Source organism: Marmota marmota, unplaced genomic scaffold, assembly GCF_001458135.2.
Source record: "Marmota marmota marmota unplaced genomic scaffold, marMar, whole genome shotgun sequence".
Classification (NCBI taxonomy): domain Eukaryota; kingdom Metazoa; phylum Chordata; class Mammalia; order Rodentia; family Sciuridae; genus Marmota; species Marmota marmota.
The window spans coordinates 11,261,540-11,284,945 of NW_025999924.1; the positions used below are offsets into that span (position 1 = coordinate 11,261,540).

Genomic DNA, 23,406 nt, shown 5'->3' on the forward strand with positions numbered 1-23,406 from the left:
CCAAAAAAAAAAAAAAAGAAAGAAAGAAAAGAATAAAAAAACAGCCTTATGAGTATTCAGGCTGAAATATTGTGTGGACACTACAACTCAAGTGCTTATAGAATATTAAATGACTTGGGAACATGACATAACATTAAGGTGCATGGCTGTTAACAAGAATAAGCAATACATGCACAGAGGGGAAAAAACACCAATTATTTATAGTTTTCTTAGTATGGAGGGATTTTGAGAAATCTTTTTTTTTCATTACTGCATTTTAATATATTTGAACTAAGAATAAAATACTAGCATCTATTTTTTCACATCTAGCATTAAACCACATCAGTTACTATATGTCAATTTATATTGAGTCATTTAGATAGAATGCATCATACAGAAACAAAACAGATACCAACTTTCAAAACAAAAGGTTTTCCTGTCTTTCATAAATTTAAAAGAATAAGTACTTTTCTTTTGTAAAAAACAAAGAGCGGGGCAAACATGGTTGTGCATGCCTGCAATCCCTGAGACTTGGGAGACTGAGGCAGGAAGAATTCAAGTTTCAGGCCAGACATAGCAAACTGGCAAGGTCCTGAACAACTAATCCACACCCTATCTCAAAATAAAAACTATAAAGTGCAGGAGGATGTAGCTCAGTGGTAGAGTGCTCCTGGGAAAGATCCCCAGTTCTAATCAGAGAAAGAATAAAGAAGAAGGAGGTGGGAAACATCACAAAAAGTAGATATATGTTCCTTGATGTGCCTTAAAAAAGAAAAAAAAACAAAAACTGCAGGTACCATATTAGCATATGTGTGGCAGGTTAAAGACAAGCATAACTGCAAGAGGTGCTATGTACACTTCCCTTGAGTTTTGGTGGCCTCTTTGGACTGCTTTGATGAACAAAATACAATGGGAGATTCGCTGTGCCTTTCCCCAGGAGCTTCCACATCTTGTATGTTGAAAAACTTGCTTTTGGATTTCAGTCACTGTGGTAGCACAAGGCCACACCACATGAAGCAATCACATATATGACAAGCACTCTAGTCAATAATACCAGCTCAGAGCCAGGATGACACTTTTGGACCAACCTCTAGTCATTTTGACATCCAGCATCTTCTGTCCCCCAGCAAGAAGGCCCTTAATTGCCACCAGCCCCAGCCCCACCCACCACCCTACTACAAAGACTCCAAACAAGACCTGCCCAGGTGGGCCCATGGAATAGCCAGAGACATTATATACTGAAGCCAAGTTTTGGAGTGGTCTGTTTTGCGGCAGTAGATAAATGGACTAATGTCGGTGGATACAATTACGTGTTGTGTGTACATGTACACACACACATTAGTAGACTAGAAGACATGTTTCCCAGTGCACTAGGGTACCTTGTTGTAAACAGCTATCTGTTAAAATATACTAACATCATCCACTGAGGATTCCAAAAGCAAAAGCACTATTATAATTCCCTCTTCAAAAAGGAATACATTATTAGAAAGGGTAAATTCACTGGTAATCAAAGGTGGAATAAAGATTAAAATTAAATCTCAAATCAGGAAGAGAATTAAATCTAAGATTAACCTAGAATGTAACTACTCAGTTTCTACTACATTTAACATACTCTTTCTTCGATTTTATTGTGTTTGTTGCACAGCAATGTCAATTAATAAAAAATCTGCACAACTAAATGTTACATATTTCTGTTTTCACAAGTCATATTGGCAATGAGCAATCTTAGGCTACTAATTTAAATAACACTACCAAGGTATTTAACATTACGTTCAGAATCACCAAATGAATACTCACTTCACTTAAAACAATGTGCCATTCAACGTAATAGAGAAATGAAACTAACCTGGGCCATTTAAATACTGTGTAAGTGAACAGTGTAGTCGGACAATTATAGGCTCTGTTCTAATGACTTCCCAAGCCACAGCAATCTCCTCCTGCAAAAATATACTCAAAGGATGAATCAGTCATCTATTAAGAGTTCAAAATGGGAAAAAGTAAAAGCTTTAAAAACTTGTATTTTTAAATTGCCTAAATCATGAATGTTTACAAATTATCTCAAGGCCCATTCATGGGAAAAGAAGGTCAAAGTAAAGTTTTGCTGTAAAACATGAAAAGTAAAAGTGAAAACTGATCATGAAATATTATAATAAAAACCATGAGATTCAGAATATATTAAAAGAATCATTGCCAAAGAAAAAAACTTATAAAATCTGCTTCTTTAATCAGTCATAGCAGTCCTTCACAAACCACTGTAGCAAAGTCATTATGTAATTAATTGTATTATAGACAAAAATTAAAATTCTCCCCTAGAGTAAAAATAAACGTACCAGACATACTGTAAAAATTGATACTTACATCGAGAAAGCTAACATCGATATGCAGATCAATATCTACATCATCAATGGCTCCATATTCCCTGAAAGCAAAGATTAACATTAATTTTTTTATTCCTTAAAAGATTGTGTGCTAAGTTATTTTAATTAAAAATTCAAACACTAATTGTGATCCCTGATTTCCACTGATAACTCAGAACTGGCCATGGACATGAATTAACTAACTCCATCTAGTTGAGCTGTCATGTTCTGTGACCTACTTATACCACAGAGACATCTTTCCATTTTTGTGTACATGCATACGCATACATAAATTCAAGGGTGGCTTGCTTCATAGTTTCAAACATTCCCTGTTCCCAAATTTGTCAATCTTCCCAGGTTACTGCTTTGCTTTTATTACACACTGAAAATTAATAGTTGCTTCTAAAGGCAAGAAAGGAGTTTCTAACACAAGGAAGAAACAAGAGGGAGACATGTGTGGGACAGTGGTGGTTCAAAAACAAATCCAGATTCTTCTGCTATTTAAATGTCACTGTGTTTGGATAGGCAGCTCTAAGAGTCTGGCACATCAGAACTGAAACAAGTAAGAATAGTATATTCCACATGAAGGCATTATGAAGACCAACTTTATACTGCTCAGGTGGTACCACAAAACAGCATATTTTTGTAAGTTAATGAAAGAAAAATAACATTTTTAAGATTCTATACACACTCATAAAATTCTACAATTACAAATAGTATAGACAGCAAGAGTTAAGACTACAGAAATCACCAAAAAGTTAATGGCCAATATTTATTTATCAGAAATTGTTCTAAGGATTTAATATGTATGTGATGATTTAACATTCACAAAACATTACTGGTGGGCTGGAGTTGTAGCTCAGTGGTAGAGCGTTTGCCTTGCATGTGTGAGGCCCTGGGTTCTTTCTTCAGTACCACATAAAAATAAATAAAGTAAAGGTATTGTGTCCATCTACAACTAAAAAAATATTTTAAAAAATTACTGGTGCCATTGTTACCTCCAGTTTATATGTACATAAACTAACTTATTCACCACTGCTTGGTAGTACAGCAGGGACTTGAACATGTGTATTCTAGGTATTTATGCAACCAGTAAATTGAATCAATATCTGAGAAACTAACCCTTTGATTAGAAAACAGGTTGATCATTGACAGATAATTTCATATAAGGTCCTCATTAGAGCCTTGTGAAATGGATAATACACTCATTTTGCATGAAAAGAAAATTGAGGCCAGAGAAGTGAGAAAAAAAAAACTTGTCAAATGTAACATGAGTCACTGGGGAAGTCAAGCAGTAAATCCATTCCATATCCAACTTCAAAACTGTGTAAAGGGTTAGGGTTGTGGCTCAGTGGTAGAGCACTTGCTTTCCATGTGTGAGGCACTGGGTTCAATTCTCCACACTGAATATAAATAAATGAATAAGATAAAGATCCATCAACAACTAAAACTATGTACAGAACAGTATCTGACACACAGAATACTCAAAAAAAAATGTTGTGTATTATATAAGCAAGTAATACAAGAACAATATACATATTGTTATTTTTGTAGGATTCAGAGTAGGAAATTTTAATGATTTTAACAGTTTAATATAGTATGATAAATAAAGGAATCAGGGACATCATTTCATTTTCAGTTATCTGTGACCAAAAAAAGGGGGCAGTATATGAGAATGTAACAACTTGAAACTCTGGTTTTCTGCATTTTTTTTTTAAAAAACTACCACAGTAACATAACATCTGTGCTTTACATAAAGGATAAGGTAAATGCAAATTTAATTTTGTTACAATTATACAAAAGTATAACTAAGAACAGGACCAAGTAAATGAACCACAGAAAGGGTAAATATTTTAGGCTTTCAGACTGTATTTATAGTCTCCATGGCATATTCCTCTTCACTTTTGTTTCTCTTCCTCTTTTTGTAACACTTTAAAAAAGCAAAACCTACCTGGAGTGGTGGCGCAAGCCTGTAATCCCACCGGCTCAGGAGGCTGAGGAGGAGGATTGCAAGTTCAAAAACCGCCTGAGCAAAAGCAAGGTTCTAAGCAACTCAATGAGACCCTGTCTCTAAATAAAATGCAAAATAAGGCTGGGGATGTGGCTCAATGGTCAAGTGCCCCAATACCATTAAAAAAAGCAAAACCCATTCATAGATTAAAACAGGCCTCACAGTCCCGAGGTGTTAATATAATAACCCTGAATAAAAGCAAACAGATTGTAAATATAACAAATCAATACCCATTGTTAATCATGTAAAAAGAGCAATGATAAGGAGAAATAGCAATGTTCAAGAGAAGTTTCACAGGGATAAAGAGGCCTTGACTACAACTATAGGAATTAATCCTAAGAAAACAGCAGTAAACAAGTGCATCAAACTGCAGAAGCAGAAATTGGAAACAATTCAACTGAATATCCAAGAATAATAGTTAACATTTAGCTTGTTGAGGTAACTTTTAAAAACACCCATTGCTAAGGAAGTTGATACAAAAATTATTACCTCCAATGTATTTGCCCTTCTTGATCTATGTTGCAGGATCATTTCTAAAAAGCGATACCACTGTGGATGCCACTGTGCATTACACTAGCCAGGTTTTCACAGTGACCATTTCTGACATCCTCATGATCAGGTTTCCTTTCTATCATCTTTGCCAGTTTCGTTGGGTGAATAACTTTTATATGAATTTATTTACATTGGCAAGACTTTGGTTATGTTTAGAGACACAAAGAGATAACAAAAAACAGGAAGAATTTTATCCACAATGAATTCTCCTTACACTTTTCCAGATCATGTTAACATAAAGAAAGGTATGGCCAGAATCTGACAGACCTTATTTTAAAACTTTTAACTGTATTTTAAAGTATTCTGTGTATGGTTTCTTAAATTTTTTTGGTTTTGGTTTAAAGTTTTTTTCCCAATATCTGAAAGTATCTAATGTTTTGAAGTTCTAGGGTCAGCCTCTGCAATTTATCGAGACCCTGTCTCAAAATAAAAAATGAAAAGGACTGGGAATGAACAGTTTCTGTGATGAAACAACCCTGGGTACAATCCCCAATATCATAAATATACACACACACAGGGAAGGGGTACAATGGATATAGAGTCAAAAGTGTTCTTCACCACAGCAGAATGTGAATATGGAATTTAAGGTAGAAGCCCTGAAGGTTTGCAATTAGCTGGACCCTGCAGATGTAGACCTGTAAATAGGCATTTCTTAAATTTTATGTCACGCTTCAAAGAATCCACAAAAGATGCTACATATCTGCAAACCCATTTCAGTTGTGATGCAACTTTCTGTATAATGTGAGTAATTTCATGTTTCCCACTGTGAGATTATGAAGTGTGATTACGGTTTCTCCAGACTCAGGGACCGTGATCAGGATCACTTCTATAACTGAATAAATACCTTTCAGTACCCTGGATCTCATGAATAGCAAATGCAGGGAACCAAGGTAGAAGCTTGATATATGAATCCAACTTGAATTTGGGCTATGTCCTGAATGCACTTTCAGGATTATAATAGCTCAAAATAATTGCATGCACTGCCTGTATACACCATGAAAACATCATGTCAAATTAAATGACTTTTTTTCCCTTAAAATGAAGAAAGCAACACAGAAATGATCTGAGGCAATTATTTCACTTTGAAACAGAGGATCTGGAAAAAACTATTACATAAATGACCTCTACTGATACTTAGCAAGACTTCCAATTCAGGGTGAGCTAATTCTAAAGTCTACACATCTTGAAATCTAGACATTTGATTCAGGATATTTATATGATCTAGACAGAATTCTTGGCATTTCAATCTCCTATTTTTAATGGAACTAAACAAGAAATAACCTCATTAATGAGATTCACATATGTACTCATAATATATTAAATATTAAACCATCTGGTCTTCCTTTGGCCTTTTTCTATAATACTTCAGATTTTTCATTATACTACTGTGGCATTTTATAACAGTACTTCATCAAAATCAGCTGAGGTTATGCTGCTATTCTGAATGTCTAATTTTTCGTTATGAACTTTCAAGAAAATTATATGTACACACACACGAAATTCTACCATAAACTTTTTTTAAAAAAAAATTTTAATTGTAGGTGGACACAATATCTTTATTTTATTTATTTATCTTTATGTGGTGCTGAGGATCAAATCCAGGGCCTCACACGTGCTAGGCAAGGACTCTACCACTGAGCTACAACCCCAGCCCCCATAGAAGAAATAAGCTTCTTTCTATTTAGTTATTTCTACTTTCAGCAATTGGGCAGTGGTATTTTGAGAAGATATTTTGTGAAGAAACGTACAGCTTCCCATGATATCTGAAACTCAACAGCTTGCATGTCTATCTCTGCATGCCTACTCAATGTGTGTTTTTGCCCAGTGTGGGAAAGATGTTTGTGAATGGGCCAAAAAATATGCAAACTCAGTAGTCAGGAAGAGATCTTGGCAAGATTAGGATATTTGCAAGACTACATCCAAGGTAGCTATAAATTACTCTAAAAGACAACAGGGCTAAGGAGAATTTAAAAATTAGATGCAAACAAGAAGGGAATCTGATCTTTATAAAATAAAATAAAAGTGTCTAAAATGTACTGAATAAATAGCTGCTACAACTCTGCAGTCAGCTTAAACATCCTTGGTGAGATGAGTGTCCAGGATCTGGGCATCTGAAGCTCCATCTAGATTATGCTCTCATGTCTTTGGAAAATACTCTTCCACTGGTTTCTTTTCTCTGTGCCTCTCCTATCATCGCTTTCCCAATTTTTAGTGACAGACTTATTTTTTTTTTCCCCACCACACTTAGAGGCAGAAGGTGGAGAAGCAATATGCTAGAAAAAGTATTACTAACATCTGATCCAAGATCTTGTTTTGATAAATGACCTCCTTCAATGTAGACTAAGTTATGCTGCGGTAACAAACATCTTCAAAAATCTCAGAGGCATAACACACACAAAAAAAATTGCATCTCCTACTACATTGGAATGAGGATTGTGGGGTGATTCTATCTATTATGGGTCCCATTTCTGTACCTTCTTTTACTCAGTTTTTAAGAGAGTTTTTCCTCCATCTTGACAATCTGTATTTCCATTTCTCACAAAGAACTCAGATGTGGTTAGTTGCCTTTCTCATTAAATGTCACATAAAAAAATGACACCAAACAGCCTATTGTGCATATTGAGGTACTTCTGTTCTTCAGACTCCATTAAGTTCTTATAAGCCTCAATTAAGTAAAAGAACAGTTAATTAGAACGGTCTGTTTCAATAGACTTAAGAACTATGCAAGGAAGATGATTGTAAGACCTTATGCTTAACTGCCATTTTCCCCATGAGTCCAAGTCTCAGCATTTGAAAGTACAGGATGTTTATTTATTTTAAATAAATAAAAACTAGTCTTGCTACAATTCACCTTTATACCACAAGAACTCTAGGAAAGCATTTATTCTGGAGTCATCCTCTGAAGCTAGAGAAAATCTAGAGCAGGCTAGAGTATGTTTTGTATTCATTAAGATTTAAATTGGATCAAAGAATGTTATAAGCAAAATATGCAAGGGAAAAGAACAAAACCATTTATGACTTTGGGTACTTCATTTGACTGAAATTTCAAGAGTTAACAATAAAAATACAAACACAGATCATCATAAGTACTTAAGAAATATATCGTGAACAAATAACTTCTTATGTACATAATAATTTAACTGAAGCCTATAAAGTACTGAAATGTGTTTTAGAAAAGCCTTTAAATATAAAAAGCAGTCAATAAGTACTAAGGTTATCCTATTTTATGTTGTTGTATTTTGTCTCTTAAATGTATTTCATAGCCTTTTGCTTCAGTGGATACATTATTGTATTTAAAATTAAAGTTTTAAACTTTAAAGCAAAATTTGATTGCTATAAAAAATATCTATTGTTTTGGACTATTTATAAATAGTCCTTATTGCCTTCTTCATACCTTTATATCATAATATTGAATGACTATCCATAAACTAATATCCATATTAACAAATACATTTATTTTATAACATTGACTGAATATCCATATTAACAGAAAACAACTGTGAAACAGTTTGCTAATATTGGGGCTGGGGATGAGGCTCAAGCGGTAGCGCGCTTCCCTGGCATGAGTGCAGCGCTGGGTTTGATCCTCAACACCACATACAAATAAAAGATGTTGTGTCCACCAAAAACTAAAAGATAAATATTAAAAAATTCTCTCTCTCTCTCTCTCTCTCAAAAAAAATTGCTAATATTCTAAGTCTACAAAGATTTGCTTTTCTAAATATAATGCCTTTACAGTCACTCAACTGCAGTGCCTCCACAAGTGAGAGAGTGTCTGAGCATGGTCCCAGGTTGCTGAGGCTGCAGGGGGTGATGGGCTTTTTCTGTAGTTAAGATAAACTTGGCAATTATAAATTATAGCTGTGTCCTAAGTACCCATTAAAAATATTTGTTTGCTCTCTCAAAATATGAACATGTCCACAGAAGGAGTTATAACGAGATAATGTAGCTGTCCTTTTTCAGAGATGGTACCACTGACAACAGTCAAGAATCCACCATAAATTGTGTATTTCATGTAGGACCCATGCTATGGTATGCAAGATATTAGATGAATGATTTAAAAAAACAAAGCAAAACAAAATGAAACAAGAAAATAGTACTGCTTCAACATTCACAGAATTCAGTCTAGGGAGAGGGAAGTAAACTAATTATAAAAACACATGAGAAGCAGAATAAATAAGACAAATGCCAAATAAATATATGGGGAATCCAGAGGGCAAAATAGCTAATCTGCATTAAACATTTAAAGGTGGCTCAGAGAATAGACGTGTAGATGGGGGCTTAAACAGAGGCAGTAACCGGGTTTGAAGGGAAGTATTCCTTGAGGAGAGAACTGATCTGCAAATGCCTGAAGTTGTGGGGAAGTAAAGGGCCTCTGGGTGATTTGGGTGGATAAGGGGGGAACTGAGGTCAGACTGCCAGGAGAATGTAGAATTCCATGGAGACTTAAAAGGCTAAACTACAGGCAAAGAACAAGAAACCAGAATACCAGCTGGAAGCTACTATAAAGCCAGAGAAGTCTTCTTATATTACAGAGAGGAAAAAGAAGGTAAATAAGGACAATGAGATCTTCTGAATGACTATATAAAAAGTGGAAATTTATCACCAATTATTAGGTAAGTGAAGAATAAAATACATTACCATTCAAACAAGAGCTGTGCAAATTTATGTCTTCTTTTTTAGGGATCAGATCACAATGTGATTTGATTACCAGTGGCTTTGCATTATTTACTTTTATTGCTCACAAGAATATGGCCTTGATTTATGATAAAACAGGATGAACCCAGCTGACCAAACCTACTTCAGTGATTAATTGACACTTCGTAAGACTACTATTTCTTCAAACTAAATCTCCAAAATAACTAGTTTCTTTAACGTAATCACAGAAATCTTAAACCACACGTACAAAAATATACATAAATCTGCCATTTTCTATAAATGGAAACAGAATTCTCTCTCTCTCTCTCTCACACACACACACACAATGTCTCAAAAATATTCAAATAAAATATCCCTCAAAAAAATTCCTTAAATGTAAACTACTCCAACAGAAAATCCAAATGCATAACCAATTTTAATTTTTATTCACCGAAGGCACTCATTTACCTGAGAGAAACTGCATGTGGCCCATATATCTCTCTTACTGCCGATAAGTCAGCTTCCAACTGTGGGTGCTTGTGTAGTTCCCCATCATAGTTCACCTGATGAAAGGGATGGTTCAGAAGTGACTGAGAGATAGCCAAGATGGAAAGCAGTATAGAGATTCCTTGGAAATCTGAGAATGGAACCACCATTTGACTCAGCTATCCCTCTCCTCAGTTTATACCCAAAAGACTTAAAATCAGCATACTACAGGGACACAGCCACATCAATGTTTATAGCATCACAGCTCACAATAGATAAACTGTGAAACCAACCTAGATGCCCTTCAACAGATGAATGGATAATAAAAATGTGGCATATATACACAATGGAATTTTACTCAGCAATAAAAGAGAAAAATCATGGCATTTGCAGGTAAATGGATGGAGTTAGGGAAGATAATGCTAAGTGAAGTTAGCCAATCCCCCCCAAAAAACAAATGAAGAATGTTTTCTCTGATATAAGGAGGCTGACTCATAGTGGGGTAGGGAGGCGGAAGGAATAGATGAATTCTAGACAGGATAGAGGGGTGGGAGGGAAAGGGAGGGGGCAGAGGATTAGCAAGGATGGTGGAATGTGATGGACATCATCATCCAAAGTACATATATGAAGACACAAATTGGGTGTCAACATACTTTCTATACAACCAGATATGAAAAATTGTGCTGTATATGTGTAATAAGAATTGCAATGCATTCCACTGTCATTTACTTTTTTAAAAAATCAATTAAAAAAAAGAAGAAGTGACTGAAGGATAATAAGAATCACAAGAACTAAAACACTATCTTTTGGACAGGCCACTCTATGTGTTCTGCCATGGACATTTTCAACTTCATTTAAAAAAAAAAGATAATTCACTGGTGTTCCTAGGTTCACATATGGCTAAAATAATTCATTGTTAAAATTACACTGTTTTGACATAAAGAAAAAGGAAATGTTAAAAAGGAGTGAAATAAATGCCTGCCAGATAATCTCAAAAACTTCTAGATAAACATTTTACTAAGCATTTACTTCCCCTTTATAACAATCAATAATGAAACAAAAATCAAACTTATTATTTTGCATCGTGTTCAAGTATTATATTGGTTAAAGAATGTTTTCATTAGGAAAACTATCCCATTACTAGAAAATTATTCCTTGGAGAGAAGAAACCTGGTTTTATTGAGTCCATATTTCTAGTAATTTGCTTATGCTTAACTAACAAACTACAAATTTTTGATTCTGACTGAATAGAATTGCTTGAATTATTTTACATTATAACCACCCTCTTATAAATTTCAATATTATCCTGGAAAAATTTGATGAGTTATTTTATAAATATATATAGCTAGGCTATTTTCATATATTTAAATTACAACATTACTTCATACCAATTTCTGACCACAGTGAATACAAATATAAATGAATAAGGAATAGCTCAATAATCAGGACCCATGGAATTTTATAAAGCTTAACAATCAATGTTTTTATTGTGTCCTATTTCAAAACACTAAGTGATATATACTTAACCAAAGTAAAAGCTAAAAGCATAAGAAAATGTAATCTGAAAAATTTCTGGAATGAATTAAGACAACTTCAAAGTAAATAAATGATTACAGTTAAAAAAAGATAATCTTGTTTCTGAGGATATGTAGAAAAAATGAGAAACAGATCAATTATACAGATTTTTCTAGTTAGTCACAGAATCATGATGAACTCCTAGGTCTCTTAACTCTCAGGTACTGATTTGTACTAACATAAACATGAATATCAGAACTTTGAGACTAGATATTTGGAAGACAGGTTTTCTTACCTGTCCTCCATAATAAAATTCTTCAGAATCATTATCACCTTCAGAATCCTCTTCCACTGTACTATTTTGTCTTGACTCCTTAAAACAATGAGAGTAATAAGACAATTTTAATGGTCAAACTACTTTGCCTCCATTTGAAAATAAATTTGCCATAATAGAAAGCTTTTATGCATAGTACAACAATTTTATATATAGATTTCTTGGTGCAGTAGTATAACAAATAAAAGAGTAGTAAGGGGAAGTTTTGCAGATGCATTGACCTCTTCATAAAATATAACTTCCTGGAAAGTTTTCTTTCTTTCTTTCACTGATCTTAAAATTTGTAATTTATTATCTGATATGCATTAAAAGCTTATATGTATTAAAAACCTTTGTATAATCAATTATATGTTCAGCTTTCCTTTGACAAAACATCTGGCGAGTTCATACTAGTATAATTTTTATTAACAAGTCTCTTTGCATTGTTTATCCAAGACTGACCTCACTTCTATTGCCAACATCAAAATAAAAAAGAATGAATGTGATAATATAAAAATCAAATTATAAACATAAATATGAATCACATTGTGAAAAAAACCTTTCAGTATATAGAACTTATTTTAGAATTCAGAATTCAAACAGGTATTTAAATGCTTAAACTTGAAGTTTCAGTTTTTAATTAAATGCACAAAGCTGCTATGAGGACTTAGTACAAAAAAAAATGAAAATTCTTATTGGTATTTCTATTATCGCCTTAATATTAACAATGTCAGAAACAATAGATAACTTCTTTTGGGCGCAAGAATCCATTCATCCAATATTTTATATGAAATATTCATTCCTAAATTTCAAGTTCTTAAGGAAAATAAAACAACCAGAAAAGGGGACTTTCAGAATAGCATTTGGTCAATAATAGTGTGGAGCAAGCAGCAATTCTCACTGTGGAGCAAGCAGCAATTCTCACTGTGGATAAACAAAGGAAGGATCCATGGCACAACCCTTAACAGGAAGGGAGCTGTATCAAGCGCATAGCTTTCAAGGAAAGAACTACTGTCCCACTGCACATATTTTTCTAAATGTCATGTTACTTATTCATAGACTCAAGTGAATTTTTAAAAAGTGGGGAGAAGACATAATTAAAAAAAAATACTGAACAATAAATAATAAGACTATACCGATCCTAAGGGTCCCATCAAAATTATGTATAGCCATGTGGAGTTCTATGTAATCAACAGAATAAATTATGTTTGGCACGCATTTCAACCATTTTTTAACCAAATGTTCTTTTCTATTATTTTAAAGGGAAATTAATTCTCAAAATTAATTTTAGGTCACTCCCCTTACCACACAAAAAGTCCCTAACTCACAAGCTTGATTTTCATTCACAACATTCAATTTTAATCTAAGTAACAATGAGATATTAACTCCCAATACATGGTAAATTTAAAACATATTCATGCTGTTTACAAAAAACAAAAATAGAACTTACATACCTCCCCATTTTCCTTTTGCAGTTTGGATTTTATGGATAAACAACAGTTAATGTCATTTGTTTTTCTTAGTTCTGAAATAAAGTTATAATTTTAAAAATTAGTTTAGTTTTGAGGACACCATTCACCAAGTGTTCATGAGTTTCCATCTAAAACTACCCCTTCCCTCTACTTTGCAAAGAACTAAAGGATATTTTATAATTGTATCGTATTGGGGAAAAATACAATAATGCAAGTTATTCTGATTTTTTTTCAGTGTATGTAAAGATGTTATCAAACTAAAGCACCAGTATACAAATTTCTTCAGCTCTCAGAATATATTTACAGTATTTTTCATTGCCATTAAATAGAAAAATAATATATAAGGAAATGACATATACCAGCCATTGTCAACATAATACATTCAAACGAGGTTTTTTAAACAATTAACTCACATGTTTTAAAATTTATTTTATAACAAACTAATAGTTTTTAAACAGAAGGTATACACAGAGAACCAGATTAATAGATGCTAAAGGTGAATATTAGTTAACTCAGATAAAAGACACAAAGCTACATCAACTAAGAAAAATCAACCTAGGATAAAAAAAAAAAAAAGTATTACTAGTACCTGTTGCAATTCTATGAAAAATTACTGGAATTGGCTCTGTAGTAACTAGTACATCTTCATCATTTTCTGAACTTGACACATATGTATTGTCTGCACACAAAAAAATATATGGATAATTAAAGGCACAGTGTAAAATGAAATTGTAAAATAAGAAAGTTCAGATCACGTAATAGTTCCAATTCTTATAAAGAACACACTGCTACTCTAATGAACTCTTTAAAAAAATGAAGCAAATTTCAGATTTATGCATAAATGGCCTGATGAAAGATTTTTATAGTCTCCCTTTAAAATACAGACTTTAGATAGACCCTATCCAAATACATTTCTAATATTCCATGAGGCAATAAATCATTCAGATGTAACTGGTTTTCCTCAACTGGGTCCTGCTCTCTATCAATATGAACCATAAGGAGCAGGGTGAAAGTGTGGAGGGAAAAATCTCAAGAGCACATGATACAGTAAAAGAAATTCAGTCAAATCATGTAAGAATTTGAACTGAAGATTCTGTTGAAATCATAATGTTCTACCGTTGGTTTTTGTTGTTGTTGTTGTTGTTGGTGGTGGTGGTGGTGGTGGTGGTGGTGGTGATGGTGGTGCTGCTGCTGGAGATTGAACCCAGGGCATTGTGAATGCAAGGCGCTTAAGCATTCTACCAACTGAGCTATATCCCCAGCCCTCTACTGTATATTTGTTTAATTGATATAAATCAAGTCTCACAATTATCATTCTTCCCTAAATCAATTTTATATATATTCACTATTCAAGTTGAGTATGCAGAGCATTAAAATAGTCCATGAGTCCTTGCATTTCTTATTTATTGTTTGTTTCTTCTGGAAAAATAATGTATAAGTTCAACACTTTGTTCTGATAGACACGTATCTACAAGTATATGGAAATATAATAGACAGGTATTTACTGTCCTTTTCTCATTGCTGACTGCAGAGAATCTGTAAGACAGCTATTTAATGAACTAATTCATTAGTGATGATTCTATAATGCACCCATCAAGGACCTACTAAATTGTATAAATAAAATATTACCAGTGAATAATAGAAACATGGATCAATTTCTGCTAAGGGAAATTAGTATTGAGATGACTGAAGGAATACATGTTACAAGATCTTTCTGAGCCAGCTTTTCATAATATTGTGTCAGTACAGTGAGAACATGATTCTTAATTGATAGTTATCTAAGTCATTACTTTATTTCTGATAAAAACATCTGTACTGTTTTTAGACTTTGAGAATAAGTCAGTGATAGAAATATGCACCTACAGCTTAACTGCAAAAGACTCTCAACAGACATTAAGTCTTTAACAGTTATTCAGGAAGGAGAGAGGAGTGGGAGTCGATTATCCCTGAAACAAAACAACTCTGCCTCATGACTTTGACTACTGTTAATCACAAATAGTGCTTTATTTAATGTTCAAATACCATCAAGGAGGTTATGAAATTTTCATGCCTATCAAGTGGGACCACAGATTAAGAAACCCATTTACTATAATTTATTTTAGTTAATGTTTTAGCCTGCTAGTTGACCATTTATCAAGAATCACTTCTGGCTATAACCTTGTACTTTCAGGTAAGCATAAAACCTTTCCATTAGAGCCAGATTTTTTTTTTTAAGTCTTTCCCTGTTAGTAATTCAAAGTTATTTACTACTAAATCAACATAATTGTTTTACTTATGCAGAATGGATTCACTGGAGTAAAGTAGGGAGAAAATAAGTATTAAAAGGGAGCTTTAGAAAAACAAAAAGTAGCAGCTGACCACCAGCTAGAAGTGATGATCTTGAACGATCCATAAAGTGGGCGGTATCATGCAATTCATGGCATTGTGGGATGACGGAGATTTTACTGAAGCCTTCTAGAGGCAGGCAAATTAAGATATTCTTAAGAAAACATGAAGCTGAGTGGTCAAGTGTTTGCCTAACATGTGTTAAGATCCTGGGTATAGCTCAGTGGTCAAGTATTTGCCTACCATGTGTTAATCCCCAGCACCATGCCCCCTCAAACCAAAAAAAAAAAAAAAAAAAAAAAAACAGGCAGATTGAACATTCATGAACTAAAATTTCATTTCCAGTATGCACTTACCAGGGTAATCCCAAATACTATGTATGATTATAAAGTTCTAAGTCAAAAATTTTAAAAAGAAATAAACAGTGAATAACTTAAGGATTTTCTATCAAAATGTCTCATGTAAAGTAATGCATACAACTATTCTCTATTCATTACTAGGGGGGAAAAAGAACAACTCTTACAATATAAAATCCACAAAAAAGTACAAGTAAACCATAGGACAGTGATTTGATGCAATATAATATAATATGTGAATATATATTTAAGATAGCCAAAAATCAAGATGTTCTCAGATTTCATGTCATTAACAATTAAATTACTACCATGATATAATGGGCCTCATCAGATCACAAAGACATATCCTTTTATTTTTTTTTCTTTCTTTTTTTGATTCCAGGAATTGAACCCAGGGTTGCTTAACCACATGAGCCACATCCCCAGCCCTTTTTATTTTGAGACAGGGTGAACCTAAAGGACTTATTTCACTTAGGTGAACCTAAGTGAAATAAGCCAGAAACAAATATTTCATCTCATATACATGGACTCTTTTAAAAAAAAAAAAAAAAACTGAACTGGAAAAGGCTGAACTGGAAAAGAGTAGAACAGACTGGGGAGACATACAAAGATGTTGGTCAAAGGGAAATCAGGTGTTTCTAAAACATTCACTTACAAAATGAAAAAGTTCCAAGGTCCTAATACACAGGATGGGTGATGTTAGATATGTTACTGATGAGGTTTGAATCTTAGCTATAAAACAAGGAGGCGTGTTGATGATCTCTGAGGTTGCAACAACAGTACCAATCCATTCTGTTTTCCTTTTTGTTGTTGTTGTTGTTGTTGTTAACAACATCAGCAGGGCCTGGTGGTACATGCCTGTAATCCCAATACTTGACAGGCTGAAGCAGGAGGACTGCCAAGTTTGAAGCCATCCTCAGCAACTTAGAGAGATCCTATATCAAAATAATAAAAAGGGCTAGGGATACAGCTCAGTGGTAGAGCACACCTGGTTCAATTCCCAAAGCCAAAAATAAATAAGCAATTACTTATAAATCTTCCTGGGGCTGGAGTCGTAGCTCAGTGGTAAAGCGGTTGCACAGCATGTGTGAGGGTTGGATTTTCAGCACCACATAAAAATAACTAAATAAAATTAAGGTCCATGAACAACTAAACAATACACATTTTTTTTTAAAGTTATATATAAATCTTCCTTGAATTATTTTGCCACCTGTAATATTATCATCATTTAGAAATGGCAAAGTAGGACATAATTAGGGTTACGGAATACATTTAAGGTAACAGAAACAGGATGTTTTCAAAATAAATTTCCTCACTGGAATTCTACTTGACCCCAGAACTGTCAATTTGGTTTTGTCTTGCTTTGAGACCTCTGGAGACAGGTTGTTTAATGTGCACATTTTGTAGAAGACCAACAGATCTTTGTTAAAGCTGGCAACAATATGAATATTTTTCTCTTCGCTTCCCTACCAAAGCATTCACATATTACCAGAACTTTCATAGACAACTGGGAAAGATAAGTAGAGAGCTACAGAAAAGCCCCTTTTAAACTACTGTTTTCATTCTACTTCAAATACAGCATAATTTAAGTAAAGTCATTCCATTTTTCATTACTATGTAATTTAAAAGAAATGACAATTATAAGCAATAATTACATAGATTAGGTATGATCCTATATATTTTCCTTGAATTTTCTATGTAATTTCAGGTCATCTCCCAAGCAAGTCAATTATTATTTCTATTTTAGATTAGTAGATCGAGACAGAGATATTAAGTCATCTGTTCAAATTACTTAAGTAATTAATTAATTATACCAGTAGAAAGTAATGAAGCTCAAATATTTCTGAATTCAAACATCAATGCTTTGTCATTATGTGTTTTTAAAATAACACTACAGTCTTACAAAATATAAATGCTTGTTAAGTATTTAAACAATTATACTTTAGAGTTTCTAACTTGATAAGAGACTGTATAGGATTCTAATTTTTAAATGATTTATACACAAAGCTATTTCAATGTTCAAATATGTGACCTAAGCCAAGATTTACAAGAACCAGAGAACCCAGAAACTGTCTCCTCACTCCTCTAGATCCTAGTGAGGAATATAGAAGAGGTGAGAGAATTCACTCTCATCAGTAGGTAAGCCTCCTAATGAAAGGTGGGAACAGATGAGAAGTAAGACTTCCGCTCTTTTACTATAACAGAGCCAACCTGTGACTTAAATAACATACATCTGCTCTTTATTCCACTATCCCCCAAAAAGATCTCCTCTATAAAATCCACAAAAAAAAAAAAATACAAGACAGAAAGCTGCTCTATTTATTCAACATATCATTTGGTTTCTCATTTACATTCATGCCATTGTGTCTGCCTGACTCAATAAAATGGAATTGTAATTTTCACAAAAACAAACTATGAAATGAGTGTCAATAGATGGCACAGGCTAACTAGCAGAGCAAAATTGTAAAATGATAAATCCACCCCTAGGGACATAAGCTAGGGTGACTTAATTCTTACTCTAAAGAATAATGCTGGGGCTGGGGCTGTAGCTCAATGGTAAAGTGCTTAACTTGCATGTGTGAGGTACTGGGTTCAATCCCCAGCACCACATAAAAATAAAAATAAAGCTACTGTGTGCTCATCTTTTTAAAAAAAGAATAATGCTGATACATTTACATAGAGCAAAGAAAAGCTCATAATACCAAGTTTAGATGATGATCTAATCACTAAAATATATAATCACAAAAAAGTAGAAGAAAAAAAATCCTAAGGAGCATTATCTGAAGGTAATGTTGAAATTACCACACTAGTGCTTAAAAACCAACTATAAAAAGAGCTAATTATTTAAAAAGAAATTTAAACAGACAAATGTTTTGGAAGACAAACCAGTGGTGGAGGAGGACAAAAACAAATATAAACAACAGAAATAGGAAAGGAGTTGGGCATGGTGGCGCATGCCTGTAATCCCAAGACAGGAGTTCAAAGCCAGCCTCAGCAATGGCGAGGCATGCTGCAACTCAGTGAGTGAGACCTTGTCTCTAAATAAAACACAACAAGAGCTCTCTACTCCCACATGCAAGGCCCTGGGTTCAATCCTCAGCACCACATAAAAATGAATGAATGGAATAAAGGTATTATGTCAAAACTACAATTAAAATATAAATAGTTAAGCGTGCGCGCGGGGGTGGGGGGGGCGGACACTGGGGATGTGGCTCAGTGGCCAAATGCCCCTGTTTCAATCCCTGGCATCCCTCTCCCCCCACACACACAAAAAAAGTAAAAAGGAGAAATAACCACAAAGACACACAAGATTTTTTGTTTTTAACAACTCCAAATCAAATACTGTTTACTTAAAAAAAAAATGGCCATTTAAGCAACATAGTAACTTTAAGGAAGAAAACAAGTTAAAAGATGTCTAAGAAAGAGAAAAACAGAACAGTCGTGGTAGAGAATTGCCCTGGAAATATCACTATAATGATACACGGCTTGGACAGGCTTGCTTGCTCCAAGTATAACAGTTTACTTCCATCAGGAACCAAAAGTCTATCATGCCAAAGTATATGACAACAACACACATAATTTTTATAGCTCACCATTTAGACACCTGGAAAGTAACATGTCACCTTATTTTTAAAGGAGAAAATACACAATACTCCAACAGTTGGCTACTAAGAAGTTAATGAATATTTACTGTTCCCTAAGTTTTTAAACAAAAAGTGACAAATGAGAAAAGGAATGATACTTGATTTTGTGAAAGCAATTGGAAACGTTAATTTTGAGAAAAGGTACAAAGCTGCCAATGTTCATACCTATTATTAAAATTATTTTTTTACTTATTTACTTGTTCTAATCAGTTGTACATGACAGTAGAATGCTCTTTGAATCATTGTACATAAATGGAGCACAATTTTTCACTTCTCTGGGTGTACATAAAGTAGGGCCACACCATTTGTGCGATCATACATGTACAAACATGTAATGATGTCCGTCTCTTTCCTACTCCCTTCCCTTCTTCTCTCTCCCCTTTTCCCAATCTAAAGTTCCTACACTCATCCCAGGCACCCCATTCATTATTAAAACTTATTCTGGAACTTCTAACCAATGCCAGAAAGGAAGAAGAAAAATAAATAAATAAACATACAGGTATGAATGTTGGAAACAAAGAGCAAACGTAATTTTATATAATGCTGTCTTTTGAAAAGTTAAGCATGACTTAACAACTTTTTGTAAATATACACATGGATTAAAATTGAGTAATGATGGAAATGTTATCATATTAACTTTCACTTTGAAGAAATCACCATAAAAATGCTAATACTGCTTCTTCCTAAGAAGCAACAGGAATCCAAACTGAATTGTAGACTTTTTTTAGCCATCAAATTTTATTTCCTTGGGAAATATTATTTAATCTCTCAGCACATTTCTTCAAGTTTGAAGGTTATGACTGCCCCTGTTTGGCTTTTCACACAGGCAGGCATTTAGAATCCCCTGAAATTATGTGGAAATATTTTGGTAAACTGGGCTGTGTACAGTGTGTTTTGGTATACTAGACACAACAACCAATTCACTATTCTGCCCCAGTATTTAAAACCCAATGCTCTAATCTCCTTCCTCCCTCTTTGTGTTTTACTACAGCCTACCTAAACCAACTTTTTCATCAAGTAGATCAAATACAGTGTTTATTTATGTATACTCCTCCTCTTTGGGGAAATCATACTTGAAATTCACTACAAACTTGTTCCAGGAAGTGAAATTCAGTGGAAAAAACAGCACAAATAATAACAAAAACTTTGTTTTAAAATTTCAATTTTTACATATTAATATTTCCAAATGCTTCTGTGCAGTGCAGGAAAAACCCAATTAATACATCTTGGCCACAAGAGGGCGCTAAGCATTTGGTACACTAAATGCATCTTCCACCTTATATCTAATACCACAGAATAATTCACTTAACATCTTCAAATTAGGCTTTGATTTGTGGCATTACTTGAAGCACCTTGATTTAAACTTTTGCCCCTCTCATTGTTAACATCTCTCCAAGAAGCCCAGATGAGAAGCACAATAAATACAGTTTTTACAGTAAGCAGTAGGTCTTTTATTTTCCAAGGATAATTTATAAGAATTCAGGATCCAAAACATACAATATCATAATAAGTACAATGACTTCATGTCCATCTACCAACAATATTTTTCTTTACAAATATTTGATTTTGCGCATCCAGTAAAGCATGCCAAGTATGCTTTCTATATTACTCTCTAAAAATAGGCATGCCCTTAATAATGAACAATCCCCATTGTATTATTATAAATTAGTTTTTTATAATATTATGTTTAAAACATATGGAAAACATAGAAAAATAATTTTAAGTAGTGGGGAGAGATGGAGGGGAAGAGAAAGAACAAATAAGTATTACCTGTATTGTATATTATGAAAAGCCAAATAATGTCAAAAACTAATGACTACACCAGTTCAGATAACCTTTAATTGTAATGATGTATTGATACAGGCTGAAGATATCACATGAACTCATGAGTGCTTTTTAATGGTAAATTGTTTTGACTCTGAACTATGTCCCAGATTAACACATGTACTTCACAAGTAATCAACTGAGTTCTATATCTTTTAAGACTGCCTCTGTCAACACTTCACCACTCACTATATTTATATATATTTATATCTCCAGAAGGGAAAAAAAAACATTCCAAGGAGTTAGAACATGAATATTTGTAACAAAAACAAAAAGAAAAAGGAAAGCATACCTGGGTAATCTTCAGACACATGTACTGAGTAGGATACACTGTTAAAATAGGAAAAGAAAGTTTCAAGTTATTGTGAAAGCAGACATGCTCTTACAAAAGCATAACAAACCCAATGTTATACATTCATTTACACAGATGAAAATGAAATTATGACCAGACAAGATCCTGAAAACCTCATTTATCAGTGACATAGGGAGCTTACAGATATTTAATGCATACTTACAGAGTTTTAAATGAATCTTTCTGTTAACGGTTTTGAAATTTCTTTCTTCCAAGTCATACTTTTTCTAGCATACATATGTCTTTTTTTAAAATTTCCATAATCTCTAAAAAGTCATTTATAAACATTTGTTTGGCATGCTTAGATTTTCTTATATCCTCTTTTCATATCAAAACGCATTTCACTGACAGGTATAATGGTGCACAGCTGTAATCCCAGCTACCTGGGAAGGTGAGGCAGAAGGATCATGAGTTTGAGGCCAGCCTGTGCAATTCAGCAAGAACCTATCTCAAAAGTGCACAAGGACTGTGTATGTGGCTCAGGGCTAAAGCCCCCCCAGGGTTAGATGCCCTGGCAGGAAAGAGAGGCATGTATTCCTTCTATTTAATTCAAGAATTAAAACTTTTAAGAAGTATTCTTCATCAGTCAATCTTCCATCACCACTCTTTATACAACAAATAAACTACCTTTTATTCTCACAAGAATTAAACTGTTTCAAAAATAATTTTTAAGTTGCATTTTAACAATTTCAAAACTGCTTTTCTCAGTAACATCATTGCTTCTATGAATTTATCTAATGTAACATATAGGAATTTAGCGTATTTATTAGTTCAATTTTATATGTCAATCAACCAGTAGCATATCTCTTGAGGTTATGGCCTGTCTGTTTATACTTGTAGCATAGACACCTATTTTAGTGCATGACACAGAGCACATATTCAATACTAGTTATTTGAGTGAATCAATAGAGCAGTCACCAGCCACAAAAAAAAGCCAAAATTCTGTTTGAGTTCAGCAAAAACATCTGCCTGTTAAAGGGAAAAAAACTGAATTCTTTTGATACAGATTGTATTAAAAAATGTCATTTAAAGTGAACCCAATACAATTCAAAGTCAAAGCAATCTGTGCACAAACAGAAAAATGTAATCTGTAGTCAAATGAAAAAAATATTCCAATCCAAGTATTGGAATTAACCCACAATGACATTAAAATAGTTACACAAACTTAAGTATGTAAAGGAAAATCCAATCAGAAAAGGATAAAAACAAACATGAACACGACCATCAATGTGGGGCACAAGCAAAAGAGTAAACATTTATGTAATTTGTTTCAGAAGGCCTAGTAGAGAACTTGAGAAGAGAATAATTTGGGAAAGAGGAACTGAAAATTTCCCAGGTTGGGTGAAAGACAGGTGTATGGTTTGAAGAGACTCAAAACCTATGCACCAAACAGGAATGTAAAGAAAATGATACCCGGCCTGGGACCCACTGGCAGAAGAAGAGCAGTGGCCTGCTGAGAGGCAGAGCTGCCCCCTCCCCCTGCGCCAGCAAGGTAGACGGAACTGTGACCACCCACAGAGCAGGCCCAGCGGCCTGCTGAGGGGCAGAGCCGCCCCCCACCCCCCGCGCCTGACAGGTAGGC

General features: G+C 33.9%; 1 protein-coding gene across 1 annotated transcript in view; it reads right to left on the reverse strand.

The window, feature by feature from the left end:
- The window catches only part of Parp8 (poly(ADP-ribose) polymerase family member 8), a 177,573-nt gene that overhangs the window by 52,717 nt on the left and 101,450 nt on the right, over positions 1-23,406 (reverse strand). Inside the window, exons 2-8 of the mRNA XM_015497364.2 lie at positions 21,765-21,802; positions 13,913-14,002; positions 13,306-13,376; positions 11,834-11,911; positions 10,006-10,100; positions 2,338-2,398; positions 1,826-1,916 (exon numbers count right to left, since the gene is read on the reverse strand). The gene's annotated coding sequence lies outside the window, so the exon portion shown is untranslated. The remainder of the gene's footprint in view (positions 1-1,825; positions 1,917-2,337; positions 2,399-10,005; positions 10,101-11,833; positions 11,912-13,305; positions 13,377-13,912; positions 14,003-21,764; positions 21,803-23,406) is intronic.